General features: G+C 45.4%; 1 long non-coding RNA gene across 1 annotated transcript; it reads right to left on the bottom strand.

Moving 5' to 3' along the window:
• Positions 1–19,665: 19,665 nt before the first annotated feature.
• LOC111846771 (uncharacterized) lies at positions 19,666–20,584 on the bottom strand. Its single transcript, XR_002838951.1, has 3 exons — positions 20,505–20,584; positions 20,260–20,358; positions 19,666–20,000 (listed from the first exon to the last, which is right to left on the bottom strand). It is a non-coding gene; the product is annotated as an uncharacterized lncRNA (long non-coding RNA).
• Positions 20,585–26,422: the final 5,838 nt, after the last annotated feature.

Below are 26,422 nucleotides of genomic sequence, written 5' to 3'. Positions count from 1 at the left end.
AGTGTCTGCCTTTACTCTTACAAGATCTTACCTTTTTGCTATGACCGCCACTGAATAACAAAATAAATAATCAGGCACAAGCACTGGCTCTCATGAATAATTCAGTCGTCTTCCCACGTTGAGGAGGAGGGAGAGGGAGATAGAGCTCGGCTTACATGTATGGCAAATGGACAGCCTGTGACCAACAGCACCCTAAAACGGTATCCATGGAGACACTGGCCCCTCCCACAAGGCCCTGTGCCAGTCATAAACGCAAATGTAGGAAACCAAGGAGTGAACAGCAAGCCAGCACCCCGCCTGCTGGAGAGCAGACTCCACTTTCCACACCCTCACTTCCTGATACAGGGGGATTTGTTTGTCACCAAGTGTTTATTTTTAAGCGCCTTTTTTTTTTTACTCTGTGAATCATAAACTTCCTTCTGCAGGTGCAGGTGACCCTCAGTGTGTTACATCCACCCCCGTTTCCTTACATGGCATATAAATTAACAGTCATTCTACTGAATGGTGATGCTGGGCATTTGAGAGAAATTCAGGGAGTGGAACCGTCACGCCCTTCAGAGTCCAGGCAGCAGTGACACTGGCATATGCTGAGGTTCCAAGAATTTGAGAAATCGCACACAAATCACAAAAGTGAGACAACAACTTCATCAGAAGCAGTGTGAGAAAAGGAATTTGAGACAGCTTTATGTTCCAGGGGAAAAAATCTGCTGAGTTAAATGAAGGACTATACATAACTGATAGATAGATAGATAGATAGATAGATAGATAGATAGATAGATAGATAGATAGATAGATAGATAGATAGATAGATAGATAGATAGATAGATAGATAGATAGATAGATAGATAGATAGATAGAAAGAAGTGGGTGTAACACTATTCTTCTTCGTGATATGAAGGCTAATTAAGCGATTCCTGTTCTCCGACTAGAGGAATACAATTATGGTTGAGTGCAGGATGTCAGGACAAAAGGTCAATGCAGAGACTGGAGCTTCATGGGATGACAGTGACCTGCAGACTGAGGATATTGTGATGCTCATCATCACTGTCAGTACCTCACTCTGCCCCACATTACTGCTTCAGACCCACAAATGAACATTACACACACGCCCACAGTCCACATATCATATTCATATCCTTATGGGGACTCCCCATTCATTTCTATGGACACAGCCCTAATCACGACTATGACAATCTTAACCCTTAGGTTAGGTAAAAAGGTAAAAAGTTATACATTTTATCACATTATGGGGAAATCTGGTCCCCACAATGTAATAATTACAAAAACACATACACACACACACACACACACACACACAGAGTCGTGTCTGTAATCATATCTTTTTGGGGACTGCTCATTCATTTTTATGGGAAAAATGCTAATGCTGACGATGACGACCTTAACCCCTACCCAGCCCTAACCATAACCATAAGTAACCAAACAAATTACAAGAGTTTTTGCATTTTTAGCTTTTTCTTAGCAATCACAGATTTTTCTATAATAGAGTTTTCCCATGAGGTAAAAAAAAATGAGTATTTATCACATAAGGTAAGGTATACCTGGACCACACACACACACACACACAAATGCTATTTTGTCAGCCAGACTGATACAAGATTGTAATTTTAAACATTACAAAAAAAATACCATAATCAAGTAAGTCACAGCAATTTGAAACATCACGTCAGAGAAAATACTACTCCGCAATTATTATAAACATACATTGCAAAACACAAGGAAAAAGCATATTAAGAATGTGCTCTATAAAAAAAAAGAATTTGTCAACTGACTATATTACATTTTAGACTGACAGGACACAGTTTGGGCAGGTGACCAGCTCTGCAGTATTTATATAGGCCACTAATGATGCAGCTTCCATAGTTTAAGCTACAGTGGGAATCATTCTGAATTCACCTCCTCTCAGTTTCTACCTGGCATCCCAGTTGATTAAGGACTAGTACAGTATTTCCTGCATAATAAAACCCTGGGGGGATGAGAATCAGTCTGTGGTGACATCACTGTGATGCCACATCCAGCCAGGGAGACTGACCCCTGCAGGGAGAGGCGGGCACTGCGCACTGTGCACTGCGCACTGTGCACTGCGCACTGTGCAGTGTTTACAGTCCCACATGTGACCACAATGATAAACACGCCGACATCACGTGTAGGTGTCAGGTATGAGGACGGGGCCCCCGCCAGGACAGACAGGAAATGATGACCTCAAAACACATCACTGCGGAGTCTAAGACAAACTTAATTATTGCTGCTAACGAGAGCAGTCTACACTACAGAACAAGCTTTGTGCAGGTAATTAAGCTATTCTGATTAAGATCATGTCAGAATTTGTGCTTTGTTTTGTCTTGATGAGCTGTGTAAGAAAAAAAAATATTATTATAAGATTAATGCGAAGTATGTTCTTTAAAGCAGGGGTCACCAACTTATCTAAGCTTCATGTATAATAAACATGTTTTAAATGCTCTTTTTTTTTTAGATATTTTTAGTCAGGTCCACGGGCAGCTCCTGTGGTCCTTGGGGGCATCGTGGTGCGGTGCCCACGGGCACCATGTTGGTGACCCCTGCTTTAAAGCAACACAACATGGTAATATTGTTTTACTTTGGATTTTTACACACCCTAAAGAGAAATTCAAATGAATGAACTGGGGAGCATTTGTTTGTCTGTTATGTCGTATACTTTATTAAATTTTTCAGAATATGAGTAGCAGCTTCACATCATGCATTTGTTGCTCCCGTCCAGGATGATGCTGGAGGTCAGGGTTAGAGTTACACCTGTTTTGTACTGAGGCGACAGTAGACTGTGTCTCACTGACAAATGGATTGTTGGTGACTGCACAGCAACTTCAGCCTGATTATGTACGATGCAAATTTAAATGAAAGCATTACTTACAGTGAATGTTATTGCACATGACATCTTAATAAGTGCTATAATCAGTGCAATTATTCAGAAAATGAAACTGTCAGTGAGAGCCTGGCAACATTTGTTTTAGTGATTTTGTCAAAGATGAGACAGCCAGTTTTCCAGCTTGTGCCTCGATGCATAAATGCAAACCGTAAATGTCCTTCTCCAGCAGCTTAACCAGCCTCCCGCCCATCAATCATCTTCCTGAACAACGTCTCTCATTTATTGAATCTCTTCATCCCAAAAACGTGATTTTCTTTTTTGGAAGCTTGTTGTGTAAATGTGGTTGTTTCATAGCTGTTACGGAGGCAAAAGCCAGTGGCATTTTTTACTATCCGGATGCTTCTTTAACGGACAATAATCGAAGTGACACATACTGACAGTCATGTCCCACATCTGTGACCTCATTTGCTTCCAGCATCATGTTTACCCCAACCAGAATCATGTGGTATGTGCGGGTAAACACAAACATTTCATTATTAATACAATTTAATGATCCATACCCTGACCGACTGAGAAAAACATGTTTTATATGGACAATAATACGTGGGAATTTAATGATGTAATCCGGGAAATGGTTTTCATGTTGATGATGGAAGTGAAACGGAGGCTTGCGGATGAGTCCTATTCATAGCAGTACCTGTTTCCTCCTGGCCTGCTTGTGGCATTCTGTCTGCTAGACTAATGACACATAAAATTAGACTGTCCTGACCTTAGCAGCGAAAGGCACCAGAATGTCCTGAAACATCGCCGGACCCTGAAGAAGCGCAGTACTTGTAGATGTCTGATTTCCAATTTCAGAGACTGGGGTGGGGGTTGGGGGGAGGGAGGGTGGTCAGCCTCGGGCTCAGGTTAAGCCATGCTGGGCTGGGGGTTAAATGGTGAACATGATGCCCCGTAGAGCCACCGAGTCTCTATGACCCCCCCCCCCCACAGGCCAAAAGATAATGCTGATGCACCAGGAGACTGTAGCTATTGTTTAAAGTCATTAGCGGATACATCCTTGGCAGATCAAGGCCACTTCTCATTGTAAGTGATAAGACTTAACGCTAATCACTCACCACAAGGCGATTGCCCTGGCCTGCTCACCAGCACTCTCCACTGTGACACCGTGCCAGTAAATTGTGTTGCTGCTGTTTCAATCACTTCAAGCATTTCTGAAAAATCAGGGGGGGGGGGGCTGCCCAGAGCCCACTCAGCATGCTTATGGAGTCTATAACAAGAGTTAAATTCTGCCCTCCCCAGTGTTGGGGGTGACCCTTTCCTGAACTGAGTGCAATTTATCAGTATTTGAGCAGGGGGGCCATAGGCGTTTATGGGAGTCTGTGTGGCGAATGCAGAATGAAGCGGGGCCCGCTTTCCTGTCCCCTGAATCGCGGAGCTGTCTGCTGCCTCGCTGACTCTCACTCCACGCTGCTCGCCTTCATCCGCGGTTCCTCCTACTTCCACTCTCCACTCCTCTAATGCGGCACAGCAGTGGCACAGCAGAGCCATGTCATCTGCATCCTGCTGGCCACCAGCAGCAGATCTTCGTGCAATTAAAGTTTCTCATTTTGTGTAACAGCTGTTGTATATGAGGTAAATTACAGCTTAGAGCATGGTAACTGCCCCCCCCCCCACACTTTGCTGAAACATGCACATAATGGGGCATGTGGATGGCAGGACCTGTACAGTATAGAGGTGTGGAGAGCGAGGCCTTCATAGCATGGGGATGTAAAAGGCGATCCCGGCATAGTATAGGGATGTGGAGAACAGAGTCTGCATAGCATAGAGATGTGGAGAGATGTGCAGGACATATAATCAATAACACAAGGAATAATGAAACAAACCAGGAGGGGGATTCCTTCAAGAGAAACTTTACACGCCAATGCAAAGACCCCTCCTACCTGTAAAGTTGGAGAAAATGCAATTCTTTTGAACCAAGCAGGATTTCATATAAAAAACACAAAAAGTATGCATTCATTTCTTCATAATGTTTTCAGAGGGTCATGTAATTATACCAAAAGTTTAAAGCCTCCATATGATTAAACTCCCTCTTCCCTAAAACCAGCAGGGGGTTGCTATGGTAATCATACTAACCTTTGTCACTCTATAAAGAAGTGAAATTATGCTCCAGTTCCTCACAGTCGCGTCATGAATATTCTCAGCTCTCAGTGTCTCTGATCAAGCTCACGCTAGTGTTTTAAATTAATCCTTTCTTGGTGGACTTTTGGTGGACAAAGTCCAAAAATTCTGTATAGCATCTCTGCTCTCATGAAAAGTGTATTTCTATTTTATAGTCGAATAACTAACTAAAGATTTGTCTTTACTTTGTGTAAATCATCATTCAGGCAAAGCATACGGCAGACTGATAGAGCCCTTCTGCGGGTGACAAGCGTGGACAGTGACAGACCCAGGAGATATTTCGCACAAGCCAGCAACCTTCTGGCGATTTGGTCCTCATTCCACAGAGAAAGGAAATTTCAAATGACTCTCTACTGATAAGGATCATTACAGTTATCTCTTACATGCTAATGAATATAGTTGTAGCATTTCAACATCAGCATAGATTTTATTGAAAGAGTAGAATGGCCGACATGGTCGTGGGGGGCAGGACACAGAGGAACAGCCTGGGAGTTGCTACCACAACACAAACTCAATTGCCTTTCAATAAGCACAATTATGTAACAATACTGTAGTATACTGAATGCTTAATTTCAGACACATACAATGCACTGACCTGTTACTCTACCATATCTTGCACTGATGTAAGTCGCTGAAACAGCAACTTGAAGAATTCAGAGAGCAGACTGGCCAGCAGCTGTCTGGGGGCTCAGGGTCCCCATTAAGGCTGCGGTCACCTCTGACCCCGATTCCAGTGGGGCATCAACTTGTGGCAGGAAGGTGTGGACCCTGGGGAATTTATTTTAAAACGAGTTTCCAAACTCAAAATAAGAAGTATGCTGTTGCCAGAGATGTACATTTAAATCAAATGAATTTCTAAGTTCGAACCACTATTGATGCGGCATAGCTGGATATGAAGAGACACCTCCATTAAAACAAAGGAAACGCACAATGATGTTCAAAGCTCTGGCACTTTGCCTGGGTTGATCTGCAGTCAGTGTGTGACCCCATCCCTCCCACCTGAGCAAAAAATGGTGCTGCTGCCTCTTGTGTGTCGAGCCTCATTTGTGGAGTGGTGGCTGTCTTCCTGGCAGTGGGCAGGGCCTCGTTTGTGGAGCATTTGCTGTCTGCCTAGTGGTGGGCGGGGCCTCATTTGCAGAGCAGTGGCTGTCTTCCTGGCAGTGGGTGGGGCCTCATTTGCAGAGCAGTGGCTGTCTTCCTGGCAGTGGGCGGGGCCTCATTTACAGAGCAGTGGCTGTCTTCCTGGCAGTGGGCGGGGCCTCATTTGCAGAGCAGTGGCTGTCTTCCTGGCAGTGGGCGGGGCCTCATTTGCAGAGCAGTGGCTGTCTTCCTGGCAGTAGGCGGGGCCTCATTTGCAGAGCAGTGGCTGTCTTCCTGGCAGTGGGCGGGGCCTCATTTGCAGCGCAGTGGCTGTCTTCCTGGCAGTGGGTGTGGCCTCATTTGCGGAGCAGTTGCCGTCTGTCTGGCGGTGGATGGGATCTCATTTGCAGAACAGTTGCTGTAGCATGTGCTAGCATAGCATGAGCGACATGTGGGTGGGGCAGGGTAAATCCACAGATGGCTGTGACAGGCTCCATAGATTAGGGCCGATGCACCTGATCCTGACCTAAAGTGTCGCACCCCTCTGCGGGACAGTGCTCCTACTAATGAGCGTAATGTAGCATGAGGGGATAGTCAGCAGTACGCCAAAGCACTGGCTCAGCAGTATGTACCAGCCAGCAGAACCCGTCTAGCCTCTCACCTGCACCCTGACAGCTATCAAAGCCCAGGCCTCAGATGAAAGACAGGGGAAGAGCTCAGGATGTGAGCCAGGCGGAGCCCTAACTGTGGCTCTCTGTGCTTCCATCTGCTGAGCGATCATTTAATGATTCTTCTGGCCAGCAGGATTCTGTCCTGGTAAAGTGAGGATCTCAGTCTGACAAGCAGAACAGCCACAAGTAAAGCAGTCCTAAGGTGCTCTGTGCTGCCACAGAATTGCTTTTGGAAAATGTGCAATGACTGACTTCCGAAAATCTGGTAGAAACCAATAAAGAAGTGAAATGTGCTCCGTAGTGCGTGACTTTCCTTAAGCTGGCTGTAAATTCCTCCATATGTCATTCCCGGAAAGGGCTCGGTTCACATAATCTGCCTTGCGAGGGATGCATATCAAAGCTATAGTGATTTTTTTTTAAATGTTTCACCTCATGAATACATCACTGTTTATCACCAATACATCAGTCTAAATGGCAAGGCATGCTCGCCATGCAGTGCTGTCACATGAAAATGCAGCATTAATCATAATGAATTTTATATATATATATTTATGTCATATATTTTAGGTTTTGTGTGGAGTAATGCATAGAGCTGACACAAAAATACAAAATGTAAAAAATCACAACAGTTACTAAATGCGAAAACATGGGACTTTAAATGTGTTTTGATATTTATTGTGGAGGCTTATAATACAGGTTGTGCCCCAGGCATGGTGGCTGATAAGGGACCCCTTTTGCTCTCGACTGACCGTTACAACAGATTATAGGGGTTTGGTATAGCTGCATGGACCCCTACTGACACAGCCCCCCCCCCCTCACTTTCACAACTCACCACTAAACCAGCATGTTCGTACTTTATAATGAGGCTGTAAAATCATCGTGTTTAGGATCCTGTGCGTAAGATCCCATCTGTAAGATCCCGCGTTTCCATCCCAGCCCATCCTGGACAGCTTCCCTCTTCCTCGCTTTTTCCGCCTGACATACAGATCGATCCTGCGGTCGATCCTCTCCTCCCCACCGCTGCCACTTTATCTACTACCTCGTACAGGAAGTGAGACAGTATAAGATATTAATTATCAGGCTGATAAGTCACCATTACGTGAGCTCCTGCATGATTAGCTCTAGTTGATTAAACAATCATTAATGCTGTTAAACACACGTGGCAAGAGGCTGCTGAAAATGCAGCCCCAGAAAGCTCACTGCGAGCTGGCTAACACGGGCAGGGCCGCGGGGATCCGGAGTCTGTCCCTGAGGCTGGACCACATCCTCGACGGGATGCCAGGTCAGCACAGGCCACAAACACACCCACACTTACTGTATGCTCACACACTACATGCAATTCAGAGTCCAATTTGCCTGACTGAACTGCTGGAGGTGGGCAATGCACCCAGTAGGAACCCTCACGGCATAGCCCCCCCATCTTGAGGTGAGAGACACCCCCGGTGGTAGGTCCTGTAAGGTGAATTTAATGGCTCTGAACAAACAGGGGCTGTAATGACTTCCAGAGCACACGGTATGAAACTATCTGTAATATCAGAGAGAGCTCAGTGCTACCCTCCCGAAGACTCCTGAGATGTGATTTTAATGCTTCTATCTTGCATACCTGACTGCCTTGAACGCTTTAAACCCAATTTCCGGGAAACTTTCCCAAGCCAGTTTAACTGACATTAATTTCCTTGGAGGAGGACACAAGGAGGGAAGCAGATTCCAGATTGACTCCCAGATGGAGAGAAAATTAAAGAAATGGAAAAAAGTCAAATGAGCTTCTCACTTCAGCCCCAGATGACGAATTGTGCCGCTGCTTTCTGGCTAGCGGAGCAGGTTTCATCTTCCGGGAGGGAGTCACTGCACCTTCTCACGCGGATGGAGATGTCAGATACACCAGGACAGCCAGAGAGACAGGTCGTATGGAGGATAACGTGAGAGCAGCAGAGTGGCGTGTCTCGTAGTGACAGGGTATTTCTGCGTCTGGCTCTGGCCTCTTTTCCTGTCACGGTATCCGTGGCCAATCCATGAGTCGGCAGCGCGGCTCTTTGCCGGGAAAATGCCACGTGCTGCTTGTGGACTTCACAAAGGAGCTTCGTCTCAGAGGAGCAACATTAAAGCTGAAGAGGATTGGGAGTGTTTGCCAGCAGCATGACGTACAAAGCAGGAGGAAAATGGCTGCATATCCACAGCCCTGCTGGAGGATGTGGCCAAACCCAATAACAGTCTTCAGGGAAACGTAAGACAAGCGTACAGAGCCTGCATGCCTCCCAAGAGGGCAAAAAAACAGATGAATAAGGCCTAATAGCCTTAAGAGTGCATTGAAGTGAATCTGCAGCCATCGGGTCGTGTTCTTTATGTATGTAAGATAGCTGTGCTAGAGAGAACACGGCATTTATGGCGCCCAGGATGTATGAGCCTCCAGTCCTGTGTAAAGGTCATGACAAGCCTTTATCAGCACATTTCACCATGCCCACAAAAGTCACTTTCATCTGCAAAACACCCTGAATCTGATGACACCTGGTGAATTTTTACACATGTTTTTAAACAGCAAAATGGACACATAGTGAGATAATGAGAATAGTGGAGAACCAAAGACACACACCTACCTTGCCTAGTGGAGATGTTGGGTATGACCCCCACTAATGCATATGTGTGACTGATGCTGGAGTCTCAACTCTAAGGGGCTGATCGGGGGGGGGGGCAAATTACCACCTTTCATTTCAGGGTGGATAGAGGGGCAGCTGCCATCCATGAACATGCATGTGATGAGGAGTTTTTATGCATCACACTGAGGCAATTGATGTAGAAACAGAGTGATGTTGGCACAACATAATCACGCTAACCATGCTTTCCTAAGCCATACGGTAAGCTAACCATGCAATGGTAGCACGCTAAACATGACAACCATGCATGAGTGACCATTCTACCCATGCTATCCTGAACCATGCAGAATGCTAAGTATACTATTCTGAGGCATGCCGCCTGCTAACCATGCCACCCTAAACCACACAGAATGCTAACCATGCTAAGCATGCTATCTTGAGCCACACTCAGCATAGCATATTTGTATATGTTAACTTACGGTGGCCAGATAATCCATGTCAGAGAAGACACTTTGAGCTACTATTCTTAAAAAGTCACAAAAGCACCTTTACTGGATGAATCTGTATATGCCTGGGCGATACCTTAGGCCTTATACTTTTCCAGAATGCCTCCAGCTAATTTCACTGGCTTATCAGGATGTTCCAAAAAATAATGATATGGACCATTTTGGGTAGAAACTGCATCCATGTTTACTACTACTTGTAAATCAACATACTAGACGATGACTTTATTTTGGATTTTTCTACAACAGAAGATTGGTAGATTGGTATCCATGACAAAATAAAATGATTCACGAAATGTAGTATTTCGACAAATGTATCAGCGATTCGATAAGTCATTCAAGCTGCAGTGTTGTGGTTACGCGGTACCCAGCTCAGGAACGCTTACAGTGTCTAAGAAAAGGGCCATTTCTCCAGCCTGCCACTGCAGTAATTGCATGTCATTGAGGCAACATCCATTTAACAAATTCATTTTCTGATGCTCTTCGCAGCACCGAAGGGTAAACACCAGGGTGGGAAATTAAAAGTTCTATAATTAATTTGTCCCTCTTTCACCAATGTTCTTGGAAGAAATCAATACGCTCTTATGCTGCTTTTCTCCCAGTGCTCTAACAACTGCAATTTTAAAAACCCCCTTCAATCACAACCGATTTTAAAGCATAAAAACCAAATCTTACTCAGGCTGCAGTCAAATGGGAGTTTTCAGTTCAGGTGTGCACAAAAACCCTCTAAGGATCTCTCGAAATGCAAGGGGGCAGACTGCTGATCCCAGCTGCTTCAGCTGCAAGGGGGCAGAGGGCAGACCCCAGCTGCTTCAGCTGGGTTCTGCTTTACAGTGATTTACAGTGCATAGGGATTAAATAATGAAGCTGGGCACCTGATTATGCCAGCCTGCTTCGATGTGAGGGAGACATCCCCCTCCTCATCTGCCAGGCTTGAGGGGGGGGGTCACCCTGCCACCCCCAGATATTACCACCTCAGATTCAAATCTGTATGTTAATGAGAATCTTATTGCCACTTACTGCATTATTTCTTCCACACTTTTCAATATCCAGGAGAAGTTTTTATATATTGCAAATGTTTGCTGTATGCTTATGCAAGGCAGAAATATGACTGTATTTTGTATCCTGTCGGTTTTTGTGATAATTATAATTTTCCTTGCTTCTGTACATTAGCAGGGAGAGTTTGGCTCCTAAGGTATTAAATCCCATCATGGTACTGTATTTGCTTTGACAGGATGTAACTTCTCCAAAAAGACACCATGGTATTCCAGCCTATTAGTCCGTGAGTCGTTTGAGAACACACTGAGAAGAACACGTACCAAAAAAGATGCTGATTCAGCGAATCAGAGCACTTGGGTATTAGTTTCATTCCCATAAATATTCCCAGGATGCCAAGTGCTCATTTCTGGAGCGTAGTTACATCCTAGGCCTCTGTGCTCGCCCTGCTGCTGTCAGACTGTGATGGGGGGGGGGGGCTGACTGGATCCCCCCAGGGAATTGCTAATGGGACTGACTGAGTTCTCAGCGAGCCTGCAGACGGACAGAGCCCCTGCTGCCTTTCCTCAGCCATGCCAGCTGTTTCAGCAGTTGCACAATGTTGCAAATTGGTGGCCATTTTGGGCTGAAATGCAACATCCCAAAGTGAACGCTCTCTGCCACAGGGGAAGGAGACACCAGCCGGGCATGGCCGAGCTGAGCAACCGAGCCGCCTAGTGGTGGGGGGGGGGGGGGGCAGCACAGCCGCAGCCTATATTTACTCTGGTTAACCCCAAACCCCCTCGTAATCTGCAGGTTGATTACATGTGATACTTCCAATCAGCAAATAATGGGTGTTTCAGACCGCTAATCAATTCTGTCCTGGCCTTGGCTTCTGCTATGGGGATCCTGCCGAAACATGCAGGCAGGGCCTTAAGAGGAAGCCATGCTACCCTCAGACAGGCCGTGCCGCCGGGGTGACAGCATGGGCATGACCATCCACAGATACACAGTATTTATGGGGAAGATGTGTGTCCTTTACTTTGCCTCTTTATTTAAGTGTTAATGTGACCTCACCACACACTATGGTTATCCAGTTGATAGCACCAATCGTGCGGTATGATCCTGCCACATCCCAGCGGCACGTCGTGGTAAATACCCCTCTAGGTGTCTTGGTCTAGCCTGTCTAGTTGCTGGGACCCGCCTCCCTTACAATCTGATTGGATATCTCTCTGGACCAATCATTTTTCATTCTTTCCTCAGAACATTTTTGTGTAAGTGAAATTCCCACGAGCCCCCTCTAGGGTCCACATTAGTTACATGACTGGTGACGCACCATGGTCACCACTCCTCTGCGGTTCACACTAGTCACATGACCAGCAGCGCGCCGTGATCACCGCCCCTCTGGGGTCCACGTTAGTCACATGACTGGCGACACACTGTGGTCCCCACCTCTCTGTATATAACACATTTTGAAATGAAGAATACATAATCAAAACATAGTTTAAATTACAGGACAATCGACAGCACCGAGCCTCCAGCATACTTACTGATATCGCAGGTTTGGTCGCATCAGGCACACTAGCCTAACTCTGACTTACAGCAGAGAGATAAATAATTCATCTTTACTGAAACCTTAGGGAGGAATTCAGATGATCTAATTGCACATTTTGCTGCTAATAACCGTTTCTCATGCACATTCTCTGATGGTGGGGCTGCCCCGTACCCTGACTGCCCTGTTAATGGGTGACGGGCTGGGGACCCACCTCTGACCCTCACAGGGACACAGCTATAGGGACAGCACCAATTTTTTTAATATGCTGCAGTGTTAAAAGCAGGTCAGTGGAGAGAACTCAGTTTTCACCTGTGGTTTTTGTAAATGAATATTAAGTGCAAAGTGGAGGAAAGGGGGACATATCACCCTAACCCTAACCCCCTCCAACCTGGATACATCACTCTAACCATACCCCTCCCTGCTCCACCAGCCTGGATAAATCCCCCAACCCCAACCTGGACACATCACCCTAACCCTACCCCTCCCTGCTTCTCCAGCCTGGACACATCACCTTAACCCTACCCCTATAAGGTCTCAGTCACTACTGCGGATGTACTGATGTAAGTGAACATTCTCCAGCAAGTTTGGGGGGTCGAATGACATTTCTGGAAAACAACAGAGATAGAGCTACTGTAACAGTGACACGGCTGACAAAATGTCAGGACAGTTCTGGTACTGCCAGAATCCCAACCTTTCATGATCAACTTATAGATTACTTGTAGCACAATAATACCGATAATTGCACCTTTATAATGCCTTTAGTTTTGTCCACATTATGTCACAAAACGCCCCAACCCTTGACTTCCATCCGATCATGAACAGATGACATGACTGCACAGAACATTCTACCTGTTATCCTGTATGGCCCCTGCTGTATCATGTCAACCATCAGATTAAAAATAACACGCTGGCTCATATAAATCCAGCATTCACTTGTGGTATTGTCTGTTATATATGGACAGAAAGTTGGAGCCCTGGAGAGAAGCAGCAGAAGCAGAGGTGAGTTCTTTAAAGGGTGGATGTCCTTCATGTTGGGCAGCTGTTGTCCTGAGCTCCTGTACTCTACCATTTTGGCTTCCTGATTTAGTGAACCTCTGTCTCCTCTGGGCTCTCTGGCATATCCACAGTATGCAAGCACAACACATCGCTAATCAATCCCACCGACAGCACCAGGGTAGCGTGGATAAAGCAGGGACCCTCATAAAGGGCAGGGGGGCTACAGCGCCTGTCAGTTCCAGGCAGAGATGGGGGGGGGGGGTGTGAGGGACCAAAAATTCAGTAGCCCCTTGAGACTTGACATTTGTGGTTTCGGTTATTTACACGGTGGCCGTGAACAATTAAACGGGGATGTTTCTGGAGTTCGCTGATAGATCGGCAAGCCAAAAACAATACTGAAAAGGATGTGGATCACATAAAATCATATACTGTATAATATATATATTAGTGATACATAATATTTGTAGTGCAAGTTCATATTGTGTTTTTAATGTTAATAAAAGTTTTGACTTAGATGCGTCACGCATCTTTGTCTCTGCAATCAGCCTCACTCATGCGCTAAAGAAAAAGATGCTTTATTGTCATTGTACAATGAGATTTCGTAACTGTCTTTGTGAACGTGGCACCTCATGTTTCTCTAAGTTTTAAACTTTCCAGTGTAGTTAATTCTGCATTTTTAATAATGCGTCCAAAACATAGTGCTTCCAGTGTGTACAGTGGTAACTTTAATAGTACCCACAGAGGCATAATTCAGATGGTTTGTATATTATATAAAAGGTCTAGACAGGAAATGACAAAGTAATTTAACATGTATAGTGTACAGTTTGTGTAGAAATTGGTAATAAATAGACTTTTCATGTTGTTGTTCAGGTAGGCAGTGGTTTGGTGAGGTTATTATTTACACATTTTCACATTGGGGGGCCTTAGTCCCCTAACCCTCATCAATGTATGTACTGAGACGTGGCAAGCAAAGGCAGAGGAGCAGACAAACACCTTCCTGCTGCTGGTGGGAACATTGGGCTTGACCACAGGGCTGTATGGCGTTTTCCAGGTCGAGGAAGGTGCCGTGATGCCAGTTTACTCTCCTGCTGACGGCTCGCACTCATTGGCACACGACTCACTTTTTTTAAAGTGGTAATGCTGCTTTTCCCCAAGCACATATGAGAAACACCAGAGGAAGCAGATGGGCCTTTGGAGAGATCCGGCCGCTGACGATGACAGTTCCTCCCAGACGGGACACATTTTGTAGCGTTTAAAAAACCCAACACGATGGGCTAACAGAAAAATCTCCGGTAAACTGTCGAGCTCTCCTCACTCACTCCTTATCTGGACATTCAGGATATTTATAGTCAAGCAGCTTCTACTTCTGAGTGGCTCTAGGCCTCCTGTACCTAGAGAAGACACAGATCTTAGAGTCCGGCCAAAGCTGGGACAGCCCATCTTCCTGAATCAGGCCATTTGTCCCCATACAGTTTTGCGGTGATACTGTGCATATCCGCATCAGTTATGGGTTTGGTGTGGATTAGGCTGCCACATAACTAAATTTACTTATACAGTATATGAATGAGCACAGTAGCAGAGTAAATTCACTTCTCTGTACTATCCGGACGTCCTGTGTCTGATAATGAGTGAGCACAGTACTAGGGTAATTATACTTCTCTAGACATTGTAAGTGAGAGTAAATTAGGTTAAACACCCATCTTTCTCCATTCGCACGGCCACCTTGTGGAGGCTCCCTTGAAGGTTTCACTCCTCCTCCTGTCCGTTTGCCCCTGAGGGACCTGGCCGTGGATGCAGAACAGTCTGGCATGAGCAGCTTCTGGGTGAAATTAGCTCTCTTTTCAGAATTCCTAACTTCCTCACCTCGGCCTCATTACCGTCTGGCCGACAAAGTCGCTGCGATGGGAATATTAATGACGGCCTCAATCTGCAAAGTCAAAGCGGCCCCCCATCTCTGGCTACCCCCCCACACACACACCTTCCGCAAACTTGGGGCCTATGTCGTTCCCCCAGCCCAGTGGAGTTAATATCTCACTCAGCAGCCTCCCAAACATTTTACATTAGCCTCATTTCTCTTCTTATCTCGCAGCTACATCTACCTGGAATGCATTTTATTTTTTATCTATGCATTTATATATGCAGTCAAACAAGCCAGGGAACACCCTGGACAGGATGCCAGTCCATCACCGGGCACAAGCCAGGGGTCACCCTGGACTGGATGCCAGTCCATCACCGGGCACAAGCCAGGGGTCACCCTGGACAAGATGCCAGTCCATCACCGGGCACAAGCCGGGGGTCACCCTGGACAAGATGCCAGTCCATCACCGGGCACAAGCCGGGGGACACCCTGGAAAAGATGCCAGTCCATCACCGGGCACAAGCCGGGGGACACCCTGGACAGGATGCCAGTCCATCACCGGGCACAAGCCGGGGGACACCCTGGACAGGATGCCAGTCCATCACCGGGCACAAGCCGGGGGTCACCCTGGACAAGATGCCAGTCCATCACCGGGCACAAGCCGGGGGTCACCCTGGACTGGATGCCAGTCCATCACCGGGCACAAGCCGGGGGTCACCCTGGACAAGGTGCCAGTCCATCACCGGGCACAAGCCGGGGGACACCCTGGACAAGGTGCCAGTCCATCACCGGGCACAAGCCGGGGGACACCCTGGACTGGATGCCAGTCCATCACCGGGCACAAGCCGGGGGTCACCCTGGACAAGGTGCCAGTCCATCACCGGGCACAAGCCGGGGGACACCCTGGACAGGATGCCAGTCCATCACCGGGCACAAGCCGGGGGACACCCTGGACAGGATGCCAGTCCATCACCGGGCACAAGCCGGGGGACACCCTGGACAGGATGCCAGTCCATCACCGGGCACAAGCCGGGGGACACCCTGGACAAGATGCCAGTCCATCACCGGGCACAAGCCGGGGGACACCCTGGACTGGATGCCAGTCCATCACTGGGCAGACACATACACACACATTTGTATTTGTACAGTATCTTTGTGGGGACCATCCATTCATTTCCATGGGCAAAATCCTAATCCTAACTATGACATCCTTAACCCAACCGTACCCAGGCTGCACCATAATTAACCAAACAAAATACAGTGGTACCTTGGTTTGCGAGCATAATTCCTTCTGGAAACGTGCTTGTAATCCAAAACACTCATATATCAAAGCAAATTTTCCCATTAGAGATAATGGAAACTCCAGATGATTCGTTCCGGAACCCAAAAATATTCAGATAAAAATTATTAATACAAAATATAAAGTAAAAATACATAAAACAAATTAACCTGTACTTTACCTTTGAAAAGAATCGTGGATGGTGTGAGGGAGACGAGAGGAGAAGAGGAGGGTTATGTTGTAGGACGACTTTCACTGTAACTAACGGAATCACTGCTATCTGTTGGCTCACTGGAATCTTTTTCTTTCTGTGCGACTTTAACAAGGAACCCATCCAATGACAGGTGATTTTGATTTATGCTGCATTCATTTCTATGGGGAAAACTGTAATCACAACGTGACGACCTTAACCCCTACCCAGCCATAATCTTAACCTCAAGTAACCAAGCATTTGCTCCCCCAAATGTAATAAATATAAACCTAATCTACACACACACAGATACACACACACGCGCACACACACACACATACACTTTCATTGTCCATCTTCATTTATTTCCATATACAGATACTCTTAACCTCTATTCTATTGTCTTTTTTGTAGTCTCATTTGATTTAAAAATTGTTATTGTGTTTACATTTTATTTATTCCCTTATGTATATGATTTGCTCATTCTTAGTATTGCATATTTCCTTTCAGGCACAATCCTGGAAGCAGGTGAAATGCATTTCACTACACACATGTGCAGTGATTATGCACGTGAAGCCTGAAACAGACACATATAGTGAGCAATTTACAGAGACCATTTCATCTGTGTTTTGGATTGTGGGAGAAAACGGGATTCCCAGTGAGAGGATCCCAGAGCACGGCAGCAGGGCACAGTGATACCCACATGATATTCACTGAGCCACCCTGCTGCCCTGAATGATGTGCATGGCTCCCCAAATGAGTGTAAGGAAAGGGGGGGGGGGGGCTGCTCACAGTATGCTTACACTGTATGATGCACTGTGTGTCTTAAAGCATGAAGTGCTTCTTCACTGAGAGAGGTCCTCATTGGCTGACTGGGGTAGGGGGTAGCTTACAGTATGTTTACTGTGTATGATGCATTGTGTGTCCTAAAGCGTGAAGTGATTCTTCACTAATAGAGTGAGGTCATCATGGGCTGACTGGGGTGGCGGGGACCTCACAGTATGTTTACTGTGTGTCATGCACTATGTGTCCTAAAGGACACTAACATCACGAGGTCGGGGGGGGGGGGGGGGGGGGATCACAGCATGTTTGCTAGGTAGAAAACACTGTGTGTCTTACAGCGTGAAGTGCTATGTTTCTTCACTAAGATAGAGAGGTCCTCATGGGATGACTGGGGTGGGGGGGAGCTCATGGTATGTTTACTGTGTGTGATGCACTGTGTGTCCTAAAGCGTAAAGCATTTGTTCACTAACTTAACTAACAAGGTCCTCATGGGCTGTCTGGGTGGGATCACAGCATGTTTACTATGCATGAAGCATGAAGTGCTTCTTCACTAAGTGGGTTGACAGGGAGGGATGGGGGGGGCTGATCACAATATGATTACTATATGTGACACGCTATGTGTCCTAAAATGTGAAGCGTTTCTTCACTAAAAGAGAGACCATTGTGCGCTGACCTGGGAAGGGGGAGGGGTTAGGCTCGCAGTGTGTCTCCTAAAGCATGAAGCGCTTCTTCACTAAGAAAGACAGGTCCTCATGGGTTGACCGGAAGACTGGCAGGGGGCACAGTGTCTTTCTTGTGTGTGACACACTGTGTGTCGTAAAGTGTGAAGCGCTTCTTCACTACCAGAGAGATGTGCTCAAATCGCTACATTGGAGAATCATACTTACCCTTCAATTTCTGCCTTTTGATGAAAAAAAACATCATAAAAAATACATAAAGCGCATGAAAAAAGCAGCACGGCTACTCTACGCCTCCTTCCTGAATCAATAAAGGAACCATTTTCAGCCGTTCGCCAAGCCTGCAGCAAACCCGCTCTCTCCTCATATCGAGCTGGATTCATAAAACGTCGGCAGGAGCGAGAATGTAATCAGAAGAGAGCTGCTCTCTGCAGCCGAGTGCTGTACTGTAAGTGCAGCCGCTCACATGAACTGTGAGTTACATACTGGGATCAATACTTTAATACAGCGAGGCATCCGACATGAATAATACAGTAATGTGTCGAGCTCGGAGACCGGAAAATCTGATCTGTAAGTGTAATTTAACTACCTTTACTGGGCATGACCTTGGAGAACATAGCTAATATACCACTAATTTTAAAGGTTTTCCTCTGAATAGTAATGCAACAAATCCCAAGTATTGGGATAAGCTGAAGGTAAGATTTGAGTATCCTTTGATAAATTTGAGTATTCTTGCATATTCAAGAAGGAAACCTAACCTGAAATACCACATTAATTTATCGGTGAAATCATTGCAGGGCATTGAGAAAATACAGAAGCTTCAACATTTGAAAACATTTGAAAGCTTGTGGTGGAAATCTTTCTGTAACAGGTCTGTATGTAATAAGCCAGCATAATTACAATGGCAAACAGTACTTCCTTTTAATGTGAAACAAATAAAGCATGGTGCAAATGATGTGTTAAAGGAAAGGAGAAAGAAGCCCAACCTTTTACAGTGAGAGCTGGGGGGGGTTGTCCCTATGGTCACATGTTACCAATCACTGTCCTAAGCTATGGATACCTGAATAACTGGTAGAGCCAATAAGCAGTCACGTGGGTACCTGGCAGAGCCAATCGCAGCTCACTTGGATACCTGGCAGAGCCAATCGCTAATCACCTGGATACCTGGCAGAACCAATCACCTTACCTGGATGTGAGCAAACTCACAGTTATTGACAGCTTCTAGTACTTTGGATTTATGGGGTTATAGTGTTAGCTGAGCCTTAACTGAGCTCTGTTTTCCAATGCAAAGAAACCCAGCAAAATCGTTCTCTCTGGAACATACTGGACATTTATGTACGAGTGAATATCAGGAAACCCATCAGAATCTCTTCACTCACATGTAAGTCGAGGTGCATGAAGGTAATAGGTGTTAATGCGGGTTGAGTAGGTGGTCACACAGGTGCATAATCTGCACGAGGAGCACGTGTGGGTTTGGGCCGGAGGCTGAGGAGGGCTCTGTTAGCATTACGCCCTATGCTCGGCAGCTGCAGCCAGCCCGACAAGCATGGGCTCACTGTGCCCTGCTCACTGCACCTAGCTTGCCCGCTCCCTCTGTATCTGTACCAGTATGGCATACTGGCAGACAGGGCACCGGGCAGCAGCGCGAGCAGAGACGGCACCGGGCGGTGGGCACTGGTAGCAGCATGAGCAGAGATGGCACTGGGCGGTGGCATGGGCAAAAACAGAACCAGCGGCAGCTTTGGTGGCAGCACTGGCAGAGTCATCAGCGGTGGCACAGTGACCATGGCAGGTCCTAAGACTGGAAGACAGCAGTGTTACTGTGGGGATTTTTCCCAGCACTGCATGCGGATGGAAAGCATTGGGGCAGCATTCCAGCTGGATGATTCAGCCGATATCCAAACATCTATTTTAGCTGGTCAGGCTCTTCTGTGAATATTCATCAGCCAAAGCTGAAGCATTAGGAGACGAGTCAGACTCCTTCTCTTTCCAGTTAATGACACATTCCTGAAATAGGCCTTTATATAAATACACATTCAAAGCACAGATGTGAGACTCACAGGCTTCCTGCAGTTCAAGGATCAAGCTGGCAGCTCCCCAGAGATTAAAGTCTGCCCAGAAATGACAGCCGTAGACGTTATACTGTCGATTTCAGGAAGCTAAAGTGTCAATGAAGAAAAAAAGATTGTAAAAGAAATAAGATTAACACCCCAAAAGTAAACTTGAGTGATTAAAAGCATCTGGCAAACACAGCCGTTCAGTCTCGCTTCAGGACGCAACATTTCCCTCGTAAAACAGGAATTACCTTGTGCAAATGTCTGCAAACTCACAGGTCCTTTATGAAAAATAAGCAAACTATGTTATCAAAATAAAGGGAAATATAAGGACATATTCATCTATGCTAGGTGAGGTCACTGATCCCTCTGGCTTTTTCAATATCGTTTGCCACAGCTGTGTGTGTTTAATCGCCATGACAACGCGTCTGCACCATCCTGGCCTGCATCAGTGTGGTCTATCAGTGCAGCTGTAATAACGCAGGGGCCTTGGAAACGCAGCAGAAACGCCTGTCAGGGCACTGGGGGCTCAGCGCTTCCCCCCATTATCTCCTCATCACTCTACTACAGTCAGGACCATAAATAATTGGATCGAGTTTTTCAATTTTTAAGTTCTGTACATTACCACAATAAATTTTAAAAGAAACAATTCAGGTGCAGACTTTCAGCTTTAATTCAGTGGGTAGAACAAAAACATTGCATAAAAATGTGGGGAACTAAAGAAATTTTATTCAGGGGCTCATAAGTAATTGGACAAATTAATATAACTGCAAATAAAATGTTGAATTCTAATACTTAGTTGCAAACCATTTGCAGGCAATGACTGCCTGAAATCTTGAACTGATGGACATGACCAGACGCTGGGTTTCCTCCTTTTTAATCTGTGCCAGGCCTTTACTGTAGCAGCTTTCAGTTGCTGTTTGTTTGAGGGTCTTTCTGTCGTTTAGTCTTTAGCAAGTGAAATGCCTGCTCAATGAGGTTGAGATCAGGTGACTGACTTGGCCATTCAAGAATATTCTTTGCTTTAATAAAGTCCTGGGTTGCTTTTGCTATGTGTTTTGGGTCATTGTTCATCTGTATTATGAAACGCCACCCAATCAATTTGGCTGCATTTGAGCAGACATGATGTCTCTGAACACCTCAGCATTCATTCGGCTGCTTCCATCCTGTGTCACATCATCAAGAAACACTAAAGACCCAGTGCCACTGGCAGCCATGCACGCCCAAGCCATCACACTGTCTCCACCATGTTTTACAGATGATGTGATGATCTTTGGATCATAAAGTGTTCCAGCCCTTCTCCATAGTTTTTTCTTTCCATCATTCTGATTCATGTTGATCTTGGTTTCATTTGTCCAAAGAATGCTGTTCCAGAACTGTGCTGGCATTTTTAGATGTTTAATCTAGCCTTTCTATTCTTAAGGCTTATGAGTGGCTTGCATCTTGCAGTGAACCCTCTGTATTTGCTTTCATGCAGTCTTCTCTTTATGGTAGACTTGGATATTGATACACCTACCTCCTGGAGAATGTTGTTCACTTGGTTGGCTGTTATGAAGGGGTTTCTCTTCAGCATGGAAATGATTCTGCGATCATCCACCATTGTTGTCCATATTAGGAGTTCACCAATGTTTTCTTTCTTTCTCAGGATGTACTAAACTGTGGATTTTGCCACTCCTAATATGTTCATTTCTCAAATAGTTTTTTTTCTGTTTTCACAGCCTAAGGATGGCCTGTTTCACCTGCATACTTCCTTTGACCGCATGTTGTATGTTCACACCTCAATCTTCCAAATGCAAACAAGACACCTCAAATCAACTCCAGGCCTTTTATCTGTTTAATTGATAATGAAAGAACGAAGGAATTGCCCACACCTGTCCATGAAATAGCCTTTAAGTGAAATGTCCAATTACTTTTGGCCCCTTTAAAAAGAGGGTGGCACATGTTAACCAGCTGAAACTCCTAAACCCTTCATCCAGTTTGAATGTGGAAACCCTGAAATGAAATCTGAGAGTCTGCACTTTATGTCCATGCCCATTGTATAACTTCAATTGGAATATATTTCAGTAAACAGGTAAAATAGTAAAACTTGTGTCAGTGTCCAAATATTTATGGTCCTGACTGTATGTCAAGGAAGCACATCTCTGACACCCAGAGTGTTCTGCTCTGGATAGGGACACCATGAAGGTCCAGGACCTGGAAACGTCTCATTCATCACTCTCCTGTGTCTTTCCTGATCCACATACTGTATGGTATAAACATGAGACAGAAACACGAATCATGAAAAGAAAGATATGAACATAGACGAGAGGTTTATATATATTTTCAGAAGTACACATTAAACAGTTTTATTGCACCCAGAGGGGCGTTTTCGTTCTTTTTCAGAAGCTGTGTAGCATTTCCAGGGAAATGTGTCTGTGATTATCTCAGTTCACGCTGGCCATGTGTCTGTGCAGCTTATCATTGAGGAGGGGACGCCTACAGAGACACACCGCAAGAGGAATCAGTCAGCCCCACAGAGGACGTCTACAGAGACACACTGCAAGAGAAGTCGGTCAGCCCCACAGAGGATGCCTACAGAGACACACCGCAAGAGGAGCCGGTCAGCCTCACAGAGGACGTCTACAGAGACACACCGCAAGAGGAGCCGGTCAGCCTCACAGAGGACGTCTACAGAGACACACCGCAAGAGGAGTCGGTCAGCCTCACAGAGGACGCCTACAGAGACACACCGCAAGAGGAGTCGGTCAGCCTCACAGAGGACGCCTACAGAGACACACCGCAAGAGGAGTCGGTCAGCCTCACAGAGGACGTCTACAGAGACACACCGCAAGAGGAGCCGGTCAGCCTCACAGAGGACGTCTACAGAGACACACCGCAAGAGGAGCCGGTCAGCCTCACAGAGGACGTCTACAGAGACACACCGCAAGAGGAGTCGGTCAGCCTCACAGAGGACGCCTACAGAGACACACCGCAAGAGGAGTCGGTCAGCCTCACAGAGGACGTCTACAGAGACACACCGCAAGAGGAGTCGGTCAGCCCCACAGAGGACGTCTACAGAGACACACCACAAGAGGAGTCGGTCAGCCTCACAGAGGACGTCTACAGAGTACATGTTTTCATGTGGTTAACCAGGGGAACAAACATGCAGCTAAAGTCCTTCAGCTTCTCCAAATAGCCGTTGCTTCTTCTCTGTGGCCCTTATACCTTTTCATTGCATTACTGTAAAAGGTAAAAAGCAGAGAGAATCCTGCTGTAAGAGCATCTTTCATCGTGTTATCAGCCTGATGGATGAAGAGTCTCAGGCCTCATGAAGGGGCAATCTGAGATGATTTCTGTGTACAGTGTTACAGCTCAATCTTACCTAATGAAGTTCAACCCAGCAGACATCCTGTGCACAGTCACTGCCACCCCCCGCTAACTAAGGGCTCATAGGTGTCAGGTGTCAGATGTCCCCTGGTCTTGCAGTGGTATTTCAGTGTTAGCTTCAGCTGTTGTAACTTGTGCCCATTCATCTACTATATTCCCCTTAAGACTGACAGTGTATGTTTTTTCCATGTTGTGCAAAAGTGTAACCGAGGTACTTATGATTGTAGGTCCACAGTGAGCCTGGAGTATATCCCAGGAAGCATAGACACCCTGTGTGGACGCCGGTCCATCACAGGAAAAGACCCACATTCCCTGTTACCTCAAGCCACACCCACTGCCCTGCTGTTACTGGAAAAGCCTGCCCACCAAAACGGACACCTAAAAATGGCTTAAAAGCACGCATACCTGACTTCCTGTTTACTTCAGCATACACAGGAAGAGAAATGCGTGTCGTTGGGTAAAATATATTTTTAAACGAACACTAATGGGCACTTAAATGTAGAACAGGAACAGGAAAGTTATCAGCTTGCCAGTGAGTTGAGAGTAATACTGCGAACACTAAAGTATGTTCACAAAAACATCCGAGTTCCCAACCTGCACTTTGTATAACCTTTTCACATCTGGAAGGGATCTTCAGACTCAGATAAGATTTCTTAGAAACTTCAGCATCTTGATGATTTTGAACTGCTGAGTCATATAACCCTGACCTTCTGTGGCTGGTGGGGACTGAAGCTAAGAATAAACTTTCTAATTAGCTATTTTTTGTCCTATAAAATGACCACAAATTGCAAACTGGTGAACCACAGTGTTTTGCACAGCTGAAGGTGGAGTTTGGATCAGTCGCTACTCTCCTGGCATTTTAGGACACAGAGCAGGAGAGTTTTCCAGGCATGCCATAGTATACATCATACACGTCTCGGTACAGCAGCATGCATTCTGCCAAAATTAAGCCATATTTAAGCATTATAATAAGGCCAACTAATAAGAAAATGTGTCCATGTTGGAAACTGCTTTGGAAAGTGGCAGAATGGAGAGGGGGTGGCACGTTGGCACACAGGGCCTCACAGGGGACAGGACCGTCACCGTACTGTGGAAGCCTGGCCAGGTTCTACCTGCAGGCTTCCGGAAGCCTCCTTGTCCTGAAATCACATGGCTGGTCTTCTTAGCGGCATTGATACAGCCTTTTAGTGCAGCAGGGAACAAAGCTAGAAACACTTTTTTCTAATCAATCTAAACAACAGAACAGTGAACAGAAAATAAATACAAGGTAAATGAATATTGACAACTCTTCAAAAATATTGTGTGCACTTTGTGGTCATGTAGAACATTAAATCTTGGTTTTCTGAGTGTGTTTAACCTCTAAAAACCTTTGACACAATAAATGAAAGACCCAATAGCACATCCTGAAACATAGATTGGGTCAGCTTGATTAAACCACATTTCACACAATTTGCTAGATGTGTTTTAATTACAGAAAGGCTAGTCACTGCCATAACATTACTATTCAAAAAAACATTGGAGAGCTCAGCAACAAATACATTTGGCAATGTGCTCTGTCTACATAAAAGGAAAAGCCAACTATCACAAAAAGGAAAAGAGGTGATATGCACATTTAAATGGCACATCTGATCAATCGTCTGAAAAAACAGTAATGCTGTGTAAGGGGGGGAGCTCTCATTTATAAGGTGAAAGGGAGGAATTATCACCTAGAAGGGCTAAAGTGGGATGGATTATCTAAAAAGGGAGGAGAGGAGCTACTATCAAAAAGAGGAAAGGGGAGGGACTATAATCTGAGGGAGGAGGGGTTATTATCGAAAAGGCAAAAAAGGGAGTGGTTGGCATGTAAAAGATGAAAGGAGAGGAGCTATTATCTAAACAAGGAGAGGAGAGGAGCTATCAATTAAAGGTAGAGGAATAGTTATCTAAAAGGCAGAAAGGGGAGGGGCAATTACTAAAAAGAGGAAAGGAAATGGAGTAAGGGGAGGAGGAGAAGGAGTTATCTAAATGAGGAAATGTGGGGAGCTCTTATCTAAAAGGGGCAAGGGATGGGGCCATCATCTAACAATGGGAAGTGGGCAGAGCCATCATCTTGCACTGAACTGTCTGTGAAATGTGTAGAGCAGACAAATCAAACCCTTCATCTTTCATGGATCATATTCTATAGTGACTGAATTACGAATCAGCTATATCAAAATAAATAAGAGCATCATACCTAGCCTTAACTTTGGAGAGCTCTTGTTTCTCTGAAAAACAAAAGCAAGTCATTCTCTTCCAGTTTAAAATGAAAGTTAGTGGTGATGCTGGTGGTCATATTCATTGGATCTCTGAAGGTAACCATCACCAGTGTTCGGAAGGTTACTTTTCAAATGGAATGGGTTACAAATTACAAGTTACTCTGTTAAACGTGTAATAGTAATGAAACTCTGATTACTTCATCAAAGTAATGTAACTTATTACATTTAATTACTTCTTGATTCCTTTTCTAACTAATGTTTAAACTGGGCAATAGATCTGAAAAGTCCCAACAACTTTGGTGACAACATTGTCTGGAAATATGCTAAAATAAGGCACGAATGTTATATTCTACTTTATAAACCTTTTACTGAATAGAATATATTTGAATGTAATCCCTTAGTATTCGGCAGTATTTTGAGTAGTAACTGTAATGTAATTACACATTTTTTCTCAGTAATTGTAATGGAATACAATTACATTGATTTTGTAATTTCATTACATAACAGTGCTACAAGTAACTACTGTAGTTACTCCCCCAACACTGCCAACAGCAGTTATATCAGAGCAG

The sequence above is a fragment of the Paramormyrops kingsleyae genome, chromosome 11, assembly GCF_048594095.1.
Source record: "Paramormyrops kingsleyae isolate MSU_618 chromosome 11, PKINGS_0.4, whole genome shotgun sequence".
Taxonomy (NCBI): Eukaryota; Metazoa; Chordata; class Actinopteri; order Osteoglossiformes; family Mormyridae; genus Paramormyrops; species Paramormyrops kingsleyae.
This window is presented reverse-complemented; position numbering and strand designations above follow the sequence as displayed.